This window comes from Bubalus kerabau, chromosome 2, assembly GCF_029407905.1.
Source record: "Bubalus kerabau isolate K-KA32 ecotype Philippines breed swamp buffalo chromosome 2, PCC_UOA_SB_1v2, whole genome shotgun sequence".
Taxonomy (NCBI): domain Eukaryota; kingdom Metazoa; phylum Chordata; class Mammalia; order Artiodactyla; family Bovidae; genus Bubalus; species Bubalus kerabau.
In genome coordinates this window covers 167,155,422-167,172,768 of record NC_073625.1, presented here as the reverse complement: position 1 = coordinate 167,172,768, position 17,347 = coordinate 167,155,422, and the positions used below count along the sequence as shown (strand labels likewise).

The 17,347-nt window shown below is 45.6% G+C and overlaps 1 long non-coding RNA gene across 1 annotated transcript; it reads right to left on the bottom strand.

Moving 5' to 3' along the window:
• Positions 1-1,424: 1,424 nt before the first annotated feature.
• On the bottom strand, positions 1,425-17,101 carry LOC129644068 (uncharacterized). The gene is made up of 5 exons (XR_008710724.1): positions 15,758-17,101; positions 15,555-15,662; positions 3,066-3,218; positions 2,000-2,141; positions 1,425-1,866 (listed from the first exon to the last, which is right to left on the bottom strand). It is a non-coding gene; the product is annotated as an uncharacterized LOC129644068 (long non-coding RNA).
• Positions 17,102-17,347: the final 246 nt, after the last annotated feature.

Below are 17,347 nucleotides of genomic sequence, written 5' to 3'. Positions count from 1 at the left end.
AGCTAGGGTTAGAGCTCAAAGACATCCTCTGCATCATGCAAAATTGTAAAACACACTCTTAAAACAAATGCATGTGTCTCCAGCCTTAGTATATATAAAGATCACCTAATTTATAATATGCTTCCTAATAATGTTGGTCCCTGTGTGCAATTTTATTATCATCTCTTAATATACAAATGGCAATACACATCTACTATAATATGTATCACCATCTATACATATAAATCCTAATTGCAACACACACCATGTAATACACATACACCTCATTTAATGTGCTCTTGTAATATATGAAAAGAAAGTGAAAGAGTATGTTAATATACATCAAGATGGTGTTTTGCATTAGGTGAGATAAATATAGAAATATACATATATAATGCAAATATATATATTTATGCATAAAAATGTTACACCTATGGGCACATGTTAGATGACGTGTATTAGACCCTAGGATCGGCTTTGAGGCCCCATTTTCTGCTGTTGAATGGAGAAGGGAATAGTTACCCACTTCAGTATTCTTGCCTGGATTCCATGGACAGAGGAGCCTAGTGAGCTACATTCTACAGAGTCGCAAAGAGTGGGACACAACTGAGCAACTAACACACACCAGAGGTGGAACCTAGCAGGTAGAATCTTCTCTTTCTTCCCCACAAACTCAAGCTCGTCAAGATGTCTATCACTGCAGGGACAAAGGAAGGGAAGTCCTTGATCAAATAGCAGGCTGCATGGGGTCTGAGCCAACGCAGGGAACTTCTACTTCAGAGGAAGCCAGACCAGCATAAGCCACAGGAACACTGCCTAAAAAGTTCAACTTCCACAGCTCTCTCTGCTAAGCTGGATTCAACTTTCAACTTGAGGTAAAGAAGTCTTAAATCTACCCGAGAGGATCATGCCGATCACATCACGCCCAGGCGGGCTGACCTGGCCAGGCCAGGTCGTTGGGGTGTTCAATACTTGGGCGGGAGCGTGCTCCAGACTCGCCTCCTCCTGCAGCTCCTCCCCCCCACCCCCCAAAATCTGAGCCCCTTAGACACACTTCTCTCCTGGCCTCTGCAGCAGATCCTGGGGCAAGTACAAAAAGAGAATTAATACCGAGTTTCCTATTATTCGATTTCCATTCTCCGGATTCTTAATTCTGGCCTTTTCTAGGCGCTATTCTGCGCCAAGAAGAGTTCGATTTTGCCAAACGCTCCCGCAAGTCGGAATCTTGACCACTCGGAGCGACTTTGAGAACGGAAAATTCGTTAATTTTAAGAAACTATTAAAAGAAGTTGGGTAGGAAAGGGACTAGTGCTACTCTAGAAAAATCCATGCTTGAACCCACGCCCCCGGCGCAAACGGCCTCCTGGGACCGGACGGAAGGAACGCTCTTCCCTAACGTGGGTCGGGACGCCTCCCTGCTGCGCTGCCGCTAAGCTATTAGAAGTGTGCGAGTTTCTGCGCATAATTGAGAATATATCCTAATGTCTATCAAAACTTGGTGGAAAGAATTTGATGAATGTGTCTAATTGGCTTAACCTGCCAACTATTCAGGAGAAGAAGAGCGCCGTCATTAGCCTTAATTAAGTTTTTTTTTTTTTCTTAAGTCTCTGGTCTTAATGATCATAGAAACCGCGAAGTCCAACACCAGCATCTGTGTCATTTTAATTACCCTGATTATTTGTTGGGGATGTGGCAGAGTTACCCAATATTTTCCCACATCCTTTCCAATTCATAGGGGAGTCCTGCGAGCAGGGCAGGCTCGCATCCAACGCAGAGAACAAGCGCAGTGTTTGGAAAGTTGAGGCTGGAGTCGCCTGGCGGGGCTTCCAGTCTCTTCTGCCACGCGCGCCCCCGAGCGCCAGCTATTTGAAGAATTTGGACCACCGCCTGAGGAACGATTTGCCATCGGATTTGTCCTCGGCAAATGGCTCACCAAACAAATACAAACACACACACACAAAATCCTGCAAGTTGCAAATAAGTGTTCAGGAAAAAGGGCTGCTGGAAAACTTCTACACACCTGACCGTACTGGGAGGCTCGCAGTCCCCTTGTCATCTGTCCACCGGGCACTGCACTGACTGAGGAGAAAAAACGCTCTTGCTGCATCTGGCCAGGACACCCGCGTTCATTCAAAAGTTTCCATTTAATTCCCCCAGTTTTCCTGGTTAGGGAAACAGGAAGACAAACTTCCTGGAACCCGGTGGTTGGATTGAGCTCCCACCCCACCCCACCACCAGCAAATCTTTCACACACATAAAAGCACACACAAAAGCAATTAGAGCCGATGTCAGAATGCTTAAAACTCATCCATTCTTCGTGTTAATTAAACTTTGACAATTCAGCTTCGATGGGCTGGGATCTCAAGGTTCCCCCACCCCACACCACCCACCCACACACACACACACACTTGTATGTCAGAAACTTTGTAGCTTATGCTTCTCAGAACTTTGGCCTTCAGCTCTGCCAGTCTCTTGATTGTTAAAAAGACAAAAAAAGGCTAAAAACAATCCAAATTCTTGAGCATTGATAGAGATACAGAAGGAGCTTGAGTCCTTGAAACTCAAGTCAAAGGTTTCAGTCGGTCAGGCACTAAAGTTTATTTCAGCAGCAACATCCTGACAGTGCTTAAATTTTTTGGTATGATTTTTGCTTCCAGCTTCCTAAATTTAGGAGTTGGCTGAATAAAAGAAATGAGAGAAGCCACCTAAGCCAGATGAAGTCTTATTCTTTAATGTCTGGGAGATGGTCATTATTCAAAATGGAATTTAATATTTTTTTCTCAAGATAGAGAAAAGGGATCATGAGGGAGTTAGCACCAAGCACCAAGAAAAGAGCAGCCAATTCTTTCTTTTTTTCCCCCAGAGCAAGAAGGCAAGTGACTGACCCTTTGGCAAGTGTCATTAGCCACAGCTCTGGACTTTAGGCACCACTCTCATTTGAGGTAACTCAAGCTGGTCTCTGAAAATCTGAACCACCTGGTTGACTTTGGATTCAGTGAGGGCCCAAAAAGCAGGTTCCAAACATTTGACAGGCCTTGGACTTGACCCATCAGAACTTAATTTCAAGAAGTGCTTCCCACAGGTACCTCTGAAGGGGGAAGCACAGAGTCTGAAGAGCTTGTCTGGGTGGAGGTGGGTCTGGAAGCTGTAAGAAGCTTCATCTCAGGAGCCATCTCTTGACTTCATCAGGTGCTGTGAATTTCCCCTCAGCCTGCACCCCTCTTGCTCCAGGCTCTGGGCTGTGGGAGGGAAAAGTCATTTAACACTACTTAGTAAACTTTGTAAAGTTTACTTAGTAAACTTTGGCTCAGCAGCTCAGGCTGAAGTTGCCCTGTAGTTCTGGGAGAACCTGAACCAGACAAAACCAGTCTAAAACCCTATTACCCCTCCTGAGGGCTTCCAGTGCCCTGCCCACCCTTGTTGAGGGGGGAAAGAGCAGGTGTTGTGGGGAGAAAGTGTAAAATTTTTCATTTTCATCCTCTGGAGAAATTTAGATCTACAAAGTGCCACCCAAGGGGGTTGAACCCTCAGGGCATTTCTGTCAGCCCCCTCAGTGAGTCCAAGATCAACACACCTATCCCACAGCTCAGGAAAGGCACTTCTCTGGTTCCTTCTCCTGCCTCCTGCATCTTTCCTCCAGCACCTGTACCAGCTTCTCCAAGGCAGACAACTCGGGATGAACAAGTGAAAGTCGTTCAGACACGATTGAATCCGACTCTTTGCGACCCCATGAACTGTAGCCCGCCAGGTTCCTCTGTCCATGGGATTTCCCAATCAGGAATAGTGGGTTGCCATCCCTTCTCCAGGGGATATTCTTGACTCGGGGATCCAATCCGGGCCTCCTGCACTGCAGGAAGGTCCTTTACCGTCTAAGCCACCAGGAAAACCAAAGATCCCCTGTTTAACAAGACCATTTTAGCTTTCCTGTTTATTGCGATTTTCAACCTCCTATTCTTTTGTTCTGTAATAAAGCCCTTCTCACTCCCATTTTCGGGAAGGGAGGGGATCTTTCCCCGACTCTCTCCCCTTCCCCCGTCCCATTCTCTCCCCAAGTTCTGGATTTTTTGCACCCGTGCTCTATAACTTAAGAAGAAAAAATGTCCAGAGAGGCTGCGCTGCTTAAAAAGAGACCGAAGACAAGCCCTGGCGGCATCGGGGGAGGTGGTATGTGCAGCCTGGTCCGGTGTGTTTTTGTGCACAGAGTTGGCGCTGGAGCAGCAAAGGAGTCTCCAGCCCCGGCCAGACAATGCGCGGCTGGACAACGGCGGCCGATACAATGGGGCCCCTTGGCTGCCGCTCTGTTTACTTAGTGTCGGGCTTGACCCCGGGCCGCCAGCGGCGGGTACAGATGCTGATCCCGCCCTGGGAACCGGCTTTCTTCCCTCCGGCCGCTCCGACTCTGGCGTGTCCGCGCCGGCCCGCGCGTGTTTGCAAACAGCTTCATTGACTTCTCCAGTATTCGTCTGCCGGCGTTGGCTTTGGGGAAATCGAAGGGGAGACTCGTGGGGCAAAGGCCCACCGCCTCCGGAGGGTTGGCTCCCCACACACGCGTCCAAGCCGTCGGGCTGATTATCTTCGCCTCCTTCCGGAGGAGGCGGAGAGTCTCCAGCTTTTGAAAATTTACTGTTTTAATTTCTCAGCCACAAGGTCCGGAAGGAACCTGACAGCAAGCCCACAAGCCTGGAGCAGCCCTTCTCAGAGTGCAGCGCGCGCGTACACACACACACACTCACATACACACGCTCTCTCTCTCTCACTCTCACTCTCTCTGCAGGCTAGGCCAGAGGATTCTCTCTGTGCACATGGACGAGACATCCATCTAGGGCTGCTGCGGCTGGTCCATTCCTTCCATGCTTGTCTACCGAATCACCCTGGAATCCCCATCCCTGACTTTGCAACTTGCCTTAGACTTAAAAAGCAAAGTCCGCTAGTCTATCCTGCCAACAGTATCTCAAAAACATTTAGAATTTGTTTCTTAGATGTGCAATGAGGGGATGTAAGGTGGGAGGTGGGGCTTCCCCGGGTGGCACTAGTGGCAAAGAGCCCGCCTGCCAATGCAGGAGACTTGAGAAACCCAGGATTGATCCCTGGGTTGGGAAGAGCCCCTGGAGGAGAGCATGGCAACCCACTTCAGTATTCTTGCCTGGAGAATCCCATCGACAGAAGAGCCTGGTGGGCTATGGTCCATAGGATCGCACAAAGTCAAACAGGACTGAAGTGACTTAGCACACACACAAGGTGGGAGGTACCTCACTGAACTGCCCCCTCAAAGTCTTCCCCTTTGGCCAGCTCCTCTCTTGGAAGAGCTGCCAGTAACCCACATCTGCAAAGACAACTGTTGGGATGCCAGAAAACTCCCAGACCCAGGATGTCCTATGCCCCACCCCGAGTCCACATCTTGGCCTAAAGACACTGCTGTGTCCTCTGCACCCCCAGAACTGCACACCACGACAGCCTGTCCTGAGTTTAATTGGGTGATGTGAGAAGCCAGCCTGACACAACTTCTCTTCCCCTAATTTCAGCAGATCTCATTTTTCCTAAGTCCTCCTGTAGGATTGAGGGTGAGGGTAGGTTTCTACCAGGAGCTCCTTGAGTGCAGGGCTGACACCTCCCTGAGACCCACTGGAGAAGATGGTTGGAAACCAGGTTGAGCAGGGGAAGCCAAGTTCCTGGTGCCCCAGTCCCCCTTTTATTCCCCTTCATGACATTGTTCACAGTGATGGTCTAGTTCAGATATGATGAGGCCAGCGCCTCCCTTGAAATGGAAACAGAGGACTGAATAAAGAAGAAAAAAGTACTTTGTAGTCTGCATCGTCCATCTTTAATTCACAGACGCATCTATACTCCTGGGAGCTCTGCCTTTGATCTCTTTGATTTTTTTACACCAGATCTGTTATGGACTAAAATTCCTAGGTTTTCCATAGAAACATCTCCATTCCTTCGGGATATTGATGTTTTCTTCTTCCTGGGGGTTATGATATGGTAAATCAGATCCAAAAAAGAAGAGACAATGCCAGCATTCATTGGCCTAGGGTGGGGTTTCTCTTGGCCTCCCCCCTTCCCCTCTCATATTCTCTTCTCTTCCCCTCCCTCATTCATTCATATCCTCTCTCCCCCTCTTTTTCCCTCTCCCTTCCCCTCCCCTCTTTCTTTCCTTCTTCCTTTCCTCCTCCTTTCTTTCTCTTCATTTTCACCCCGTTGTTCCCGGGGAACCGAAATAGGGTTGTGATTCTGGTCTCTTCAAGCCCTTTCAAGCGCCTTCAACTTTAGCGGCGGCAGCAGCAGGTTGCGTTGCCATGGAGACTGTACTGTATGGCGGCGGCGGCCGCCACCGCAGCTCGAATCCCCGGAACAATGCCGCGCCAAGTGCAGGTTTCTCGCCCTTTTCCGTGCAGTTTTCCCTTCTAATGGGGCTAGTGGCCTCAAATGGGCGCTGCATCTTGACACGACAACAATCCCTACACCCTCTCTTTCCCCCTCCCCAGCTTTTCCTTCCTCCCTCCACGTCTTTGATCTATTAAAAATCAAAAGAACAAAGTCACAGAGGAAAGTTGGGTTTTGTTGTGTCTGCCACTGCACAAAATGGGGCCCTTCAAACAGTGTGGTGGAACCGCGGACTGACAATGCTGATCCAGGATTGGTTGTAACTACAGGTCAAACTGGACAGCTCTATACAAGAGGACGCAAATTATAACCGGGCCGGGCAAGGGGCAGCCAGCCTCTCCATCTCAAACTGGCTGTAGCTAAGAGCTTCTGGTGGCCAGAGATGCACCCAGTAGGGCTCCAAGTGCAGCATGGGTGAGATCAGGGTTCTGAAGAGGCCCCCAGGTGAGGAGTCACACAGGGACCCAAAGCTAGAATATCTGCTCAATCCTAAATCATGTAACAAAGCCCCTGCATGGCAGTGGGCTCTGTCCGGACCTGGACACGCTTCAGCTTTCTCCACAGTACTTGGCATACAGCAGATGATCAATAAATAATCGCAGGTTGTCTTGGCTGCTGGTAGACTGTCAAACCGTCCGCTAGGGGGCAGGAGAGGGGTTTACCCAGCCAGGAGGGAGTGGTTAAGATGCAGAAGTCAAGAAACAATCAACAGCCATCCTTTCCCATAAAGGATGATAAGAGGGTTGGGGGAAATGCCAAACCATCTGTAAACAGACACTAAATTCAGTGGGCCCCCCCACCAAAGTGACAGTAACAATATTATTATAATCGTCATATGTCACTTGCCACAATAGATTTCTGGAGAGACACCTTTGAGCCAAAACATACTTGGGCCATTTTCCCCAAGCCAAGACCATTGTAAGAACTTCAACCTTAAGACACTTGAAGCATTTCTTTAAATAATATGTTCATCACTCACGACTTGAATATAAGCAATATTAATTGAGCCAGTTACACCTGTGTCTTATATGCAGACAACGTGTTTATAGATTGATTTTTGTCCAGTGAATTTTCTACTTAGAAAACACAAATAGATGTGTATTACATTCATCTCAATTCAAAATTAATAAGAAAAGAGGACTTAAAAATTTTTACACTTAAGTATCCAATTCCTTTGGCAACCAACCTCTGGCTTTCTGTATTTAAAAGCTCCCATTTGACATAAAACTAGGTAAAGCTCCACTCTTATAAAATCATAAAGTGGAGAAAGGAAAGCAAGACCAACTTGAAATCTGTGAAAATCTGGAGGATGATTGTTTTGGTAGTGTGATGTCCAACCTAGCATTTCTCAAGGAGCTGCTGCTGCTGCTGCTAAGTCGCTTCAGTCGTGTCCGACTCTGTGCGACCCCATAGACAGCAGCCCACCAGGCTTCCCTGTCCCTGGGATTCTCCAGGCAAGGGATAGTGTGCTTCTAATCTCTTGGAACATTTTAGCAATCTCTATAATGTTTTGGGCTAGCATATAACTAAGAAAATGTGCCAACAAGTGGACATTTGGGACAATTTAATTTCTTTTCAAACCAGAAAAGAAGCTATATATTAACAAAATTCCAGTCATTTTTAACAACAGGATTATAAGAGGGACATGTCAGTGCAGTTAGATGTTTCATAATGCATATTAGAACAGAATAATTATTTGTAATGTGGAGGGAAAGTTTGGGGGTGTTGAAATATTGCTAAGGTTTTGTGAACATAGAAAGGTTTGTACAAATTCTAACCAAGATCTCCTTAGACATAGTCTCCAAAGGCAGACTACAAATATCTTCCTTGGTCACTAAACCTAGAGAAAAAAAGATTGAAAACTGTTGGCAAAATCAGCTGGGAGCAAATACATAAGGCTGTTATTGATCCATGTGATCAGGATTTGGGCTTTATATTGTCAAGTAAACTCAAATCTAAAACGAACTATTGCCTAGGATCATGAAGGCTTATGGTATGTGTTCTCTAACCAGTTAAGCATATCGCATAGACACACATATACCCACACAAAGAAAGTTGAATTTGAGGGATTTTCTTTTCTTTTTTATGTTTTTCCTCCTTTATACACATACATTTGTAGTTCCAATAAATTAAGAAAACCATTCTCTAGAACATAAATTTGCTAAAAGTTTCTGGCCCACCTTCCAGCCTTCAAGGACCAAAGGGTCTATGATGCTTCTTTACAAGCAGATGGAGAGAGACCAGGAAGTAATCATGGCAACCACCACCTAGGCTAAAGAAGGTGATTCTGCAGGGCCTGAGTTCTCCTGTCCATTCAGAATGAAGCCTAAACACAAAAGTAGTCAGCAAAGCCTCTAACACACACATACACACACAGACACCAAGTCTCACAAAGAGTAAACCTACCCAGAGTGACTGGGCTTCCCTGGTGGCTCAGAGGGTAAAGTGTCTGCCTACATTGTGGGAGACCGGGGTTCAAACCCTGGGTTGGGAAGATCCCCTGGAGAAGGAAATGGCAACCCACTCCAGTACTCTTGCCTGGAAAATTCCATGGACTGAGAAGCATGGCAGTAGCCTACAGTCCATGGGGTCACAAAGAGTCGTACATGAATGAGAGACTTCACTTACCCAGAGTGACTAGCACTTTCAGTGACCAAAGCCCAATTCACTCCAGTTCTAAACACCATAGCTTCCTGAAAAATGGACACTAAGGGCTTATAAAAAGACATGTCCTGGACACAAGTCTTCTTTCTTTTTCCCCATCCTCTCATGGAAGAAGCCCTCACCATGAAGATGATTTGGTCATTTCTGGAGGAACTAAATCTTTGTCAGAGTGAATTCACACTTCCAAAGTATCTTCTGGCTTGGGAAATTTGGGGAGGGCACTCTTCCCATCTAGCCAGCATCATTCTACTCTTTAACGTCTATGTTCTTCAGACTTCTCTCTGTCTCTACTGCTGAGATATTGTTTACATTTTCTCAAAAGGTGCTCCCAGAGCTGCAGCCTCAGAATCACCTGAGAACTCATTAGAAACACAAACTCTCTGGTTCTACCTCAGGTCTACTGAATCAGAAGTCCTGGGATGGGGCCTAGCAATCACTGGTTGTTTTGTTTTTTTAAGAGACTCTGGGTGATTCTGAAGCTTGATCAAGTTGAAAAACCATCAGTTTAAAGGACCCTATCACTCACGCTGCTGATGGATATGTTATACTTTTGGATATGTTATACTTATTTGTCTCTGAACTCAGAAGACAAATCTGGGAGTACAGTCCAGGAAGCTGGACTGACAACTCTGAAGCTGAAAACTGACAGCAGAGAAGCCAAATCAGAGGACTGGCTTCTAGCTGCTCCTTATGGATGAAGAAGGTGGAGGGGAGGCAGCCACATGTCCTTCCCCAAAAAGAAGTCTGTCTCCCGAATGGGCAGGGGAGATACTAACCTCTGGTGCGGAGGGAAATGTGGAGGGAGGAGGGTTTGAGGGGAAGAGGCTGGAAGCTAGCGTCTCCAAAACAGAGAAGAGCTCAAATACCACCAGGCCAAAGGCAGTTTGAGGGGCTGGCCTCTGTACATGATTGAGAGTAGGAGACCAAATACGGGGTGCTTATGAGTGGTGCAGGAGATGTGAATCAAGTGGGTGTAACAAGTGGAGGCAATGCCAGGAGGCATTTGAGGAGTGTGGAGGATGAGGACTTGTGAAGGAAGGGAAGGGGAGTGACTGGTATAAAAGGATTAGGGAGGTGCAGAAGTGTCAGAGAGCAAGAGGAGCCTGTGGGGTTGTGAGAGGGTATGTAGGAGTTTAATGGGGTATAGAGGTGAAAAGGTGTGGGTGGGGTGGTGAAAGACATGAGGAGGCTGAGAGGAGTAAGTGGGTGCAGGACATTTGAGGAGTTGGTGGGTGTGTGTGTGTGGGATAGGGTGAGAAGGAAAAAAAGTCAAGGGCTGGGAGGGACTGGGAAGGAGTGTGAGGACTAGAGGATTTGTGAAGGACTGAGAGTGGGAAAGGATGAGAGTATGAGGTGTCAGAAGAAGTGGGAGACAGGGAGTAAGGAGGATGGAGCTGACCACAGGGGTCAGTCTCAAGGGCTGCTACAGGAGGCGGGGTCCTGCAAATAAACAGGGATCCAAAAAGCCTGAGGAACTGCGTAGGAAGCCAGGAAAACTTCACAGCCGGCCCCTCACTCCTCCACCAGCCGGCTCTGATAAATCTGAGAATAAGCCCCCACCCCTCCGCACGCACTTTCGCGGTACCCGCCTCGCTCTGCTCAGTGTGGAGATCTGCTTCTGAGAGTAACTGATTAACACGCGCTGCGCTGAGCCCTATTGACAAATTAAGGGAACTCCTGAAATGTCAGCTGAGAATATGTTCCCAGACCTTTAGGTGTGGGCTCTTTACCGGGCCGGCGCCTGGGGCCCTTCACCCCTCCCTAATGTTTTCACCCCTCCCTCTTCCTTAACTCTGAATTCACAACTTTTACCAAAAAGAGAGAGGATTAAGATGAAGGGGGTGGATTTTCCACAACTGTCCATAGGAACAAGTTCTGCTTATCCAAGTCTTAAATCTCACTTCTCAGGGTGAAGATCTGCATGACCCTTGGAAATGCCCCTTGGCATCCAAGCCCAGTTCAGTATTACCCCAGCCTCCCCCTTCTCTTGGCCAGGACCAGGTAATTAGGGCCTGATGTCAGATGCAATGGGCATTGGAGATAGGAGCACAATTTGGTCAGAGCTTGTGTATCAAGAAGGAAGTGAGAAGGACTCCCCTTTTCTCTACCAACAAAACCTAGATCTGTCATCAACCAGGGAATAGCTGGTCTCTGAACCCCAACTTTAACACAGCCTGGCTATTCACTTGCACAAACACAATGTCTAGGGGTGGCAAATTTAGGCTATTTCAACTCAAGTTCCCTTGTTAATAGTAAAATTCGCATGCCTCCAAGCCATCTGTAAGTGTTCACTTGCTGGGTAGAATGGAATTTAATAGCAAGTAATTGTTGAGGATTATTAAAACAATATAAGCATTGTCTGCATGAATTAGGGGATAAGAATTATCTTTGAAGGGATAAAATGGTAGGAAGGTCTAGGATGCTCCCTCCAGCACCTGAAACCTTACTTTTTCACTTTATTAATAATTTCACTGCATAGTAAGATTAAAAAAAATTCACAGATCCTGGCAGATGTCATTTTATAGTCATCAGTAAGAATGTTATTAACACAGAAGTTAATGTGTACTATAGAATAATCTAAAAGATATTTAAGTTTTAGTGTCAGCCAAATGCAATCATTTTACCTTTAATGAACTGAACATTAATTTCATATGCAAATAAATTTTCAGCAAAGATTTTCTGAACTACTCAACTCATAAGAATAAATCAGTTACCTTCATTTCTCAACTGTAGTTATAAACTAATTTTAGATCTATTTTTTCCTCTAAGGAAAATAACATTACTATAAGAGCTTGATTATTTTCAGAAATGATAAAAATCTTTCCTCCTTTATTTTCCATTAAAGTTGTGTTATTCATTTGAATAAGAATGGTTTTGGCAATAATGTATCAATATTTTGTGTCAATAAAATTACTATATGTCATCTTGACCACTGCCAGAAAAAAACACATACAGACTTCACAATATAATTATTTGATGATATTTTAACTTTGGCCAAAAATATGCACAATTTCTAGATGTCTTCCAGCAATAAGATTGAATGATCATCTCCCTTCAATTTGCTTTATTATAATAGAATAAATGAACACAGAGACTAAATAATTTTTGATACCTAGAATATATGTGAAATATGTTTTATATAACAGATATTTTCTAACTAGATGTGGTTTATTAAAATGTATCTATTTAAAACTAAGCAAATTTGAAAATTTCTTGGTTTCCTAAACTGATTTTTATAAGAACTAGACCTGAACCTCTCTTTTATATTCATCATCATGGGTTGTGAATGCTAGGTCCCAATTCACCCATAAGCCTGAACAAACTTCATCTACCTCAGGCACAACTATAGGATAGCTGGAAACATATTGCTAGAGGCTAGAAACATATTATTGCCCTGCTTTCTCCATATCATTGTAGAATATCTCAAAGGACTGAGCCCTAAAATGTGCATTCTACCGCTTTAATTTCTAAATTCTCTAAAAGATTGGGGAATGGTGACAAGGGGCAAGGAGGGAAAAGGGAATACCTAGAGTCATTTTACTTTTAAATGAAACAATTTTTTTAAATAGTTTAAATGATTATAAGTTTAAGAAAATATTCTCTGAGAACTTAAGTCTTATTTCTGTGTATATCCAATTTCCTACATTCCTAAACCTAAAGACAAAATACACAGGCTATCATTCACATTGTTTTCTGTGAAACTTACAGACTGTTTTGAAATGATTTATACCTACCACATTATTAATTAAATAACAAGGATAAACTAATGAATCTTATATGTAAGTGAAGAAATTCTTAAGGAGGAATTACTGAAAAACAGAGGTAGTGTCCTTAATTTTTTTCTATATCCCTTAGGTTCATTCTTCTTTTGAGCCCCTCCTGATTCCAATTCTCTGCAAGTTACTTGTTCTCAAATTTATCTTTTTCTTTTGCGTTCTGGGCTTGTTGTTACCTTTCTACTGCTTTTGTGCTACACCAAAATTCTCTGGGGGACAAAGGTTTTGTTAAAGAAACTTCCCCCAGCTCTGACCCATAACCCCCAGGAGTGAAAAAGTAAATTCAGCCCAGAGAACTAGAGAAGGGCTTCCAAGGAGAACTGGTGACCCACCCTCCTGTCCACCTGCATAAGGTTAAAGGAAACCTGAAAGAGACTTGGCCAGTGTTTGGAGAAACTATAGAGGCTCTTGGGACATTTAAATCTGCATCCCCAGATTGTGGCTTGAGTTTGTGCTTCTCTGGTCAACACCATCCTTTTGGAACAAAGTAAACACTCCACTCACCCAAAGGAATGACACTCCCTAAAGGGAGTACTTCAAATGCCCCAGTTCTTTTTAATTTGTCCTCTCTGTTACTACAGTTCTACCTGCCACAGAAATTAAGCCCTGGAAATCTGTGATGTGTTGCCATCTTGATGGCAAAGAAAGGAATGTGGAAAATTCTGAAGCCAGCTAGGAAACAAAGCCAAGGGAAGTTCATTTTTTTCCCCATGTCAAAGTTCAGGGAAAGGCAGCCCAGCCCTCTAAATCATTTCGGATCTACAAAGTACTAGTTAAAAAGAGGGTTTGAACCAATTTTAGATTTTCACAAGATGTTTTTCTCCACCTGCTAAAGTATTTAGTTTTATTGGAGGAAGTATTCAGAACCATAAAGCTCAAAAGTCGAGAGAACTTCCCCAGTCCCACAGGGTTCCTGGGGCCCCGGAGAGCTTCTTCACTCTCATGGCTCCTCCAGGAACAATAAATCCTCCAGGATCTTCGGGTTTGTTTCCTAAACCTCCCCATTACCAATTGTCCTAAGCATTAGTCCCCCAGTTCTCCCCACTGTTCCCCTCTCTTCCTTCATCCACTCCCCATCTTTGTGGAAAAGTCATTTGTAGGAGAACTACAGTCTTATGTCATGGGTATAATCAAACAAGAATTTCTTGACTCCCTCAAATATAAACTTTCCTGCACTACCAGTTTTGTTTTCTGATTATCTTGTTGACTACTTGAAGGGGGGAGGAAAAAAAAAGACCAGAGAGAGATGTGTATCCCACACCCGAACTGTCTTCTATTTAACTAGCAACTAGCAATCATCCGACATTAATTTATACGGTTTGCACAAATACCTAAGCTATTTAAAAGGCTGCTCTGGGTCGTGTGTGGCAGGGAACATCTATCTGGTGAATAGGCAGTGTCACACGGTAGCATGCTCCCTTGTCAAGGCCGATTGTGTTTTAGGCAAACATTTGCGCAAACATAAAGGCAAAGGTCAAGGACTGTTCAGTCCCAGTATGCGCTAATTCACCTAGCGAACCAATGGGGCAAAAGTTGCATTTTATATGCTCGCCCCGCCAGACCCAAGCGCAGGAGTCGCGCCTGCTAATGAACAAAATCGCCTCCGTTCCTCGATCAGCTCTCTTGTCAACTTCTCTCTGGCTTCCTAAGTCAGTTTCTCTGGGCTTCCTCAGCAATAACTGGCAAAGATTTGTTTGCCAACAACTGGATCGGCTCTGCCCAACCTTTGGCGCAGCTCGCGTTTCTTCCACTCTGCTAAGTAGGAGAGAACTAAAACTGATTAAAATCTGGCTCATGGAAGACGCTTGCGGGTTACTGTTTAGTGCGTCAATGAACGACCACTCAGCATGGATGCCTAAATATTCGTGTCATAAAATACACAGCAGACCAACAATATTATTCAAACCACAAAACCGAATCCCAGAGCCGCGGGTTCGCGACAGTAAAGTGCATATAAGTACGCATCTCCAAAACATATCTGTGGAAATGTGTGTGCGCGCGCTGGGAGCCGCCTTTCCAGTTTCTTTGGGGCCACTTTTCTACAATTCAGCGAACATGGGGTATCGCTTTCCAGTGAGATGTGTCTCTCACACTAATACATGTCTACACCATCTCCCACAGATCACTCCTAGTTATTTTTCTCACCCCTGGAAAAAAAAAAATACAAGCGATTTCGAGTGGAAGTCAGCGTAAGCAATTCGGAAGTGGAAGACTTTTAGGGTTAAAGAAACGTGCCCGCGCTCCAACCCGTAGGGTTCACTTTGCATCAATAATCATCTGGGCGAGAACCAATGGCTGACTTTTTCCGAAACCCTCCATTTAAGGGGAGAGTTTTTTCCCCTGATAAACCGGAGGGTCTCAGCTGTGCGCGTCCACAGGCAAATAGTTTACACGTGCAAAATTCATTTCTGCGAAGCGAGCCCCTGGATCAGCTGCGGAGCGGTGCGGCGCTCGCCCGGGGCTAGAGGCCAGGACTTGTTGCCTCTGCGGCCCTAGCGGCTCTCCAAACCCTTGACACTCTGGGCTCCGGGGCCTCTGGGACCGTGATGACCGGGCTCGGGAAGAAAACGCCTCCCTGTAAAACATCCGCAAAAACAGAGCAAAGTAGCAGGAGGCAGCCATCCCAGGAGAGAGCCTGGAGTTAGTTTCTTTTCCCTAGAAACAACAGGAAAAATTCTCCCCGAAGTGCATTTGTACTGCTATCCAAAACCAAAGAGAACATAGGAGAAGAAAAAAAAAAAAGTAACTTACCCCGACCTGCCACAATACTACATTTTGGGCGTCCTTTTAACACTCTGATTCTTCTTTTAATGTTGCAGCCTTTTCTTTCCTCTTGCCAGAAATCAACTTTCAAACTAGCTACAATGTAAAAAATAAAAAAATAAATAAAAAAACTAAATAAAACCGAGTTTTACCCTTCTCACATCTTGCCAGTTAGGATCTGCCTCAAGTACCTCTTCCTTCATTCTTTCTTTACCCAAATTTCCTAAACACCACCTGGGCAGCTTCACAAGGCTTAAAGTTTGTGTGGTTTGTGTGCGCAAATGTGCTAGTGTGTGTGTGTGTGTGTGTGTGTGTGTGTGTGCGCGCGCGCGCGCGCGCCCGCGCGGGTGTGGGAGTTAGTTGCTTTTAAAAAGACGTCGTTGTCATTCAGAGTAATAAAAGTGTGGCCCCCATCTTTGGGTGTGGGTTTTTACATGCACCTCTCATTTCAGTTAACTTTTTTCGAGCTGAGAAAAGCTGCTAGCTTACTTTCGGGAGACTTTGCTCGTTATTCATCTGTTTAGTTGCCTCAGAGGCACAAAAGCCGATCCGCGGCGTTATGAAAAATGGCCTGGGCGCGGAGAATGTCACAGTGGTCGGCGTATTATTTTAGCCTTCTTAAAAAAAAAAAAACAAAAAAACCTCAGGGAAAGTTTGCTTTTGATGAATTCAATAAAAGCGAAGCTGCAACGGAAGAGATTTTCAGCTAAAATCATACAGCATGGGGCAGAGCTTAAAACAGCCAGATGGCCAAAGGTAGATAGACTCGGTTTCAAAACCCAGATCTGGAGTTCCGCTGGCTGAGCTTCTTAGTTTATTTAATCCCGCATGTATCTTTATTTTTTTTTTTTTCAATTGATTTCCCCCGCTCTTTTTTTCACCTCACTTGTGGTCCCCTACCCCACTATCCACCCCAGAGCTGCTGGCGAGACCCCGTCTTGGGATTTGCAGAAGTCACTTTGCAATTTCCCCTTTGATAATAGAGTTAAACTTTGCAGCGCACGCAGCCTGGAGAGAAGCTAACTCTGAAGGCGGTAGGCCCGCTGTTTGTGACCCATCGTCAGGTTCTTAGTTCAAATGCTGCGGCCTTTGACAGCTAAGGCCTTTGAATATAAGGAGAAATGTGTTCATCCCACCCTGCCGGGACCGCGCCCCCTCCCCCATCCGCAACCGCGGAAAATCAGAAGAGCTCGGCTCACTCAGTTTTTTACCCTCATGGGTCCCTCGCATACAATCCCAGCCTGAACAGCGTTAGAGTCCCATGTAAATTTCTTAAGAGTCTCCTATAATATCCTTAGGGGCTCCTATAATATCAAAGAGGAACAGACTGGAGTGGCCACTGTGTCTTCATTCCGACTCGGAAGGGGAGTTGTGAAATTAACATATATCCTATTTAAACCTTGTTCTTGAAGTCTGATGTTGGCTAAGCAGAGAACTTGGGGAGGGGACAGTGAAAACGGATGACAGGACTTAATACCTGTGCCCCTTCTCTCAAGATGTAAGGCAGGATCGGAAAGCACCCAGGATCTCATTCCTCAGACCCGGCCTTTACACTATTTAATTTGGTTTGCCGGTTTGACCACCGCCTCCAGGAAGGCCTCCGGATGAACTCTGTCCTAGAATCACTGAGACTCTCCAGGCTGAGGTGGGTGTGAAGGGGGCGGGTCTTCAGAAGGAGTTGGCGAATTGGGCGCCTCCTCTTCTAGGCTAAACCCAGAAGACACCTCCCCCCCACCCCCCGCCCCTCCCCGCCCCGCCCCCCCCTCCCCCCCGGCCCACAT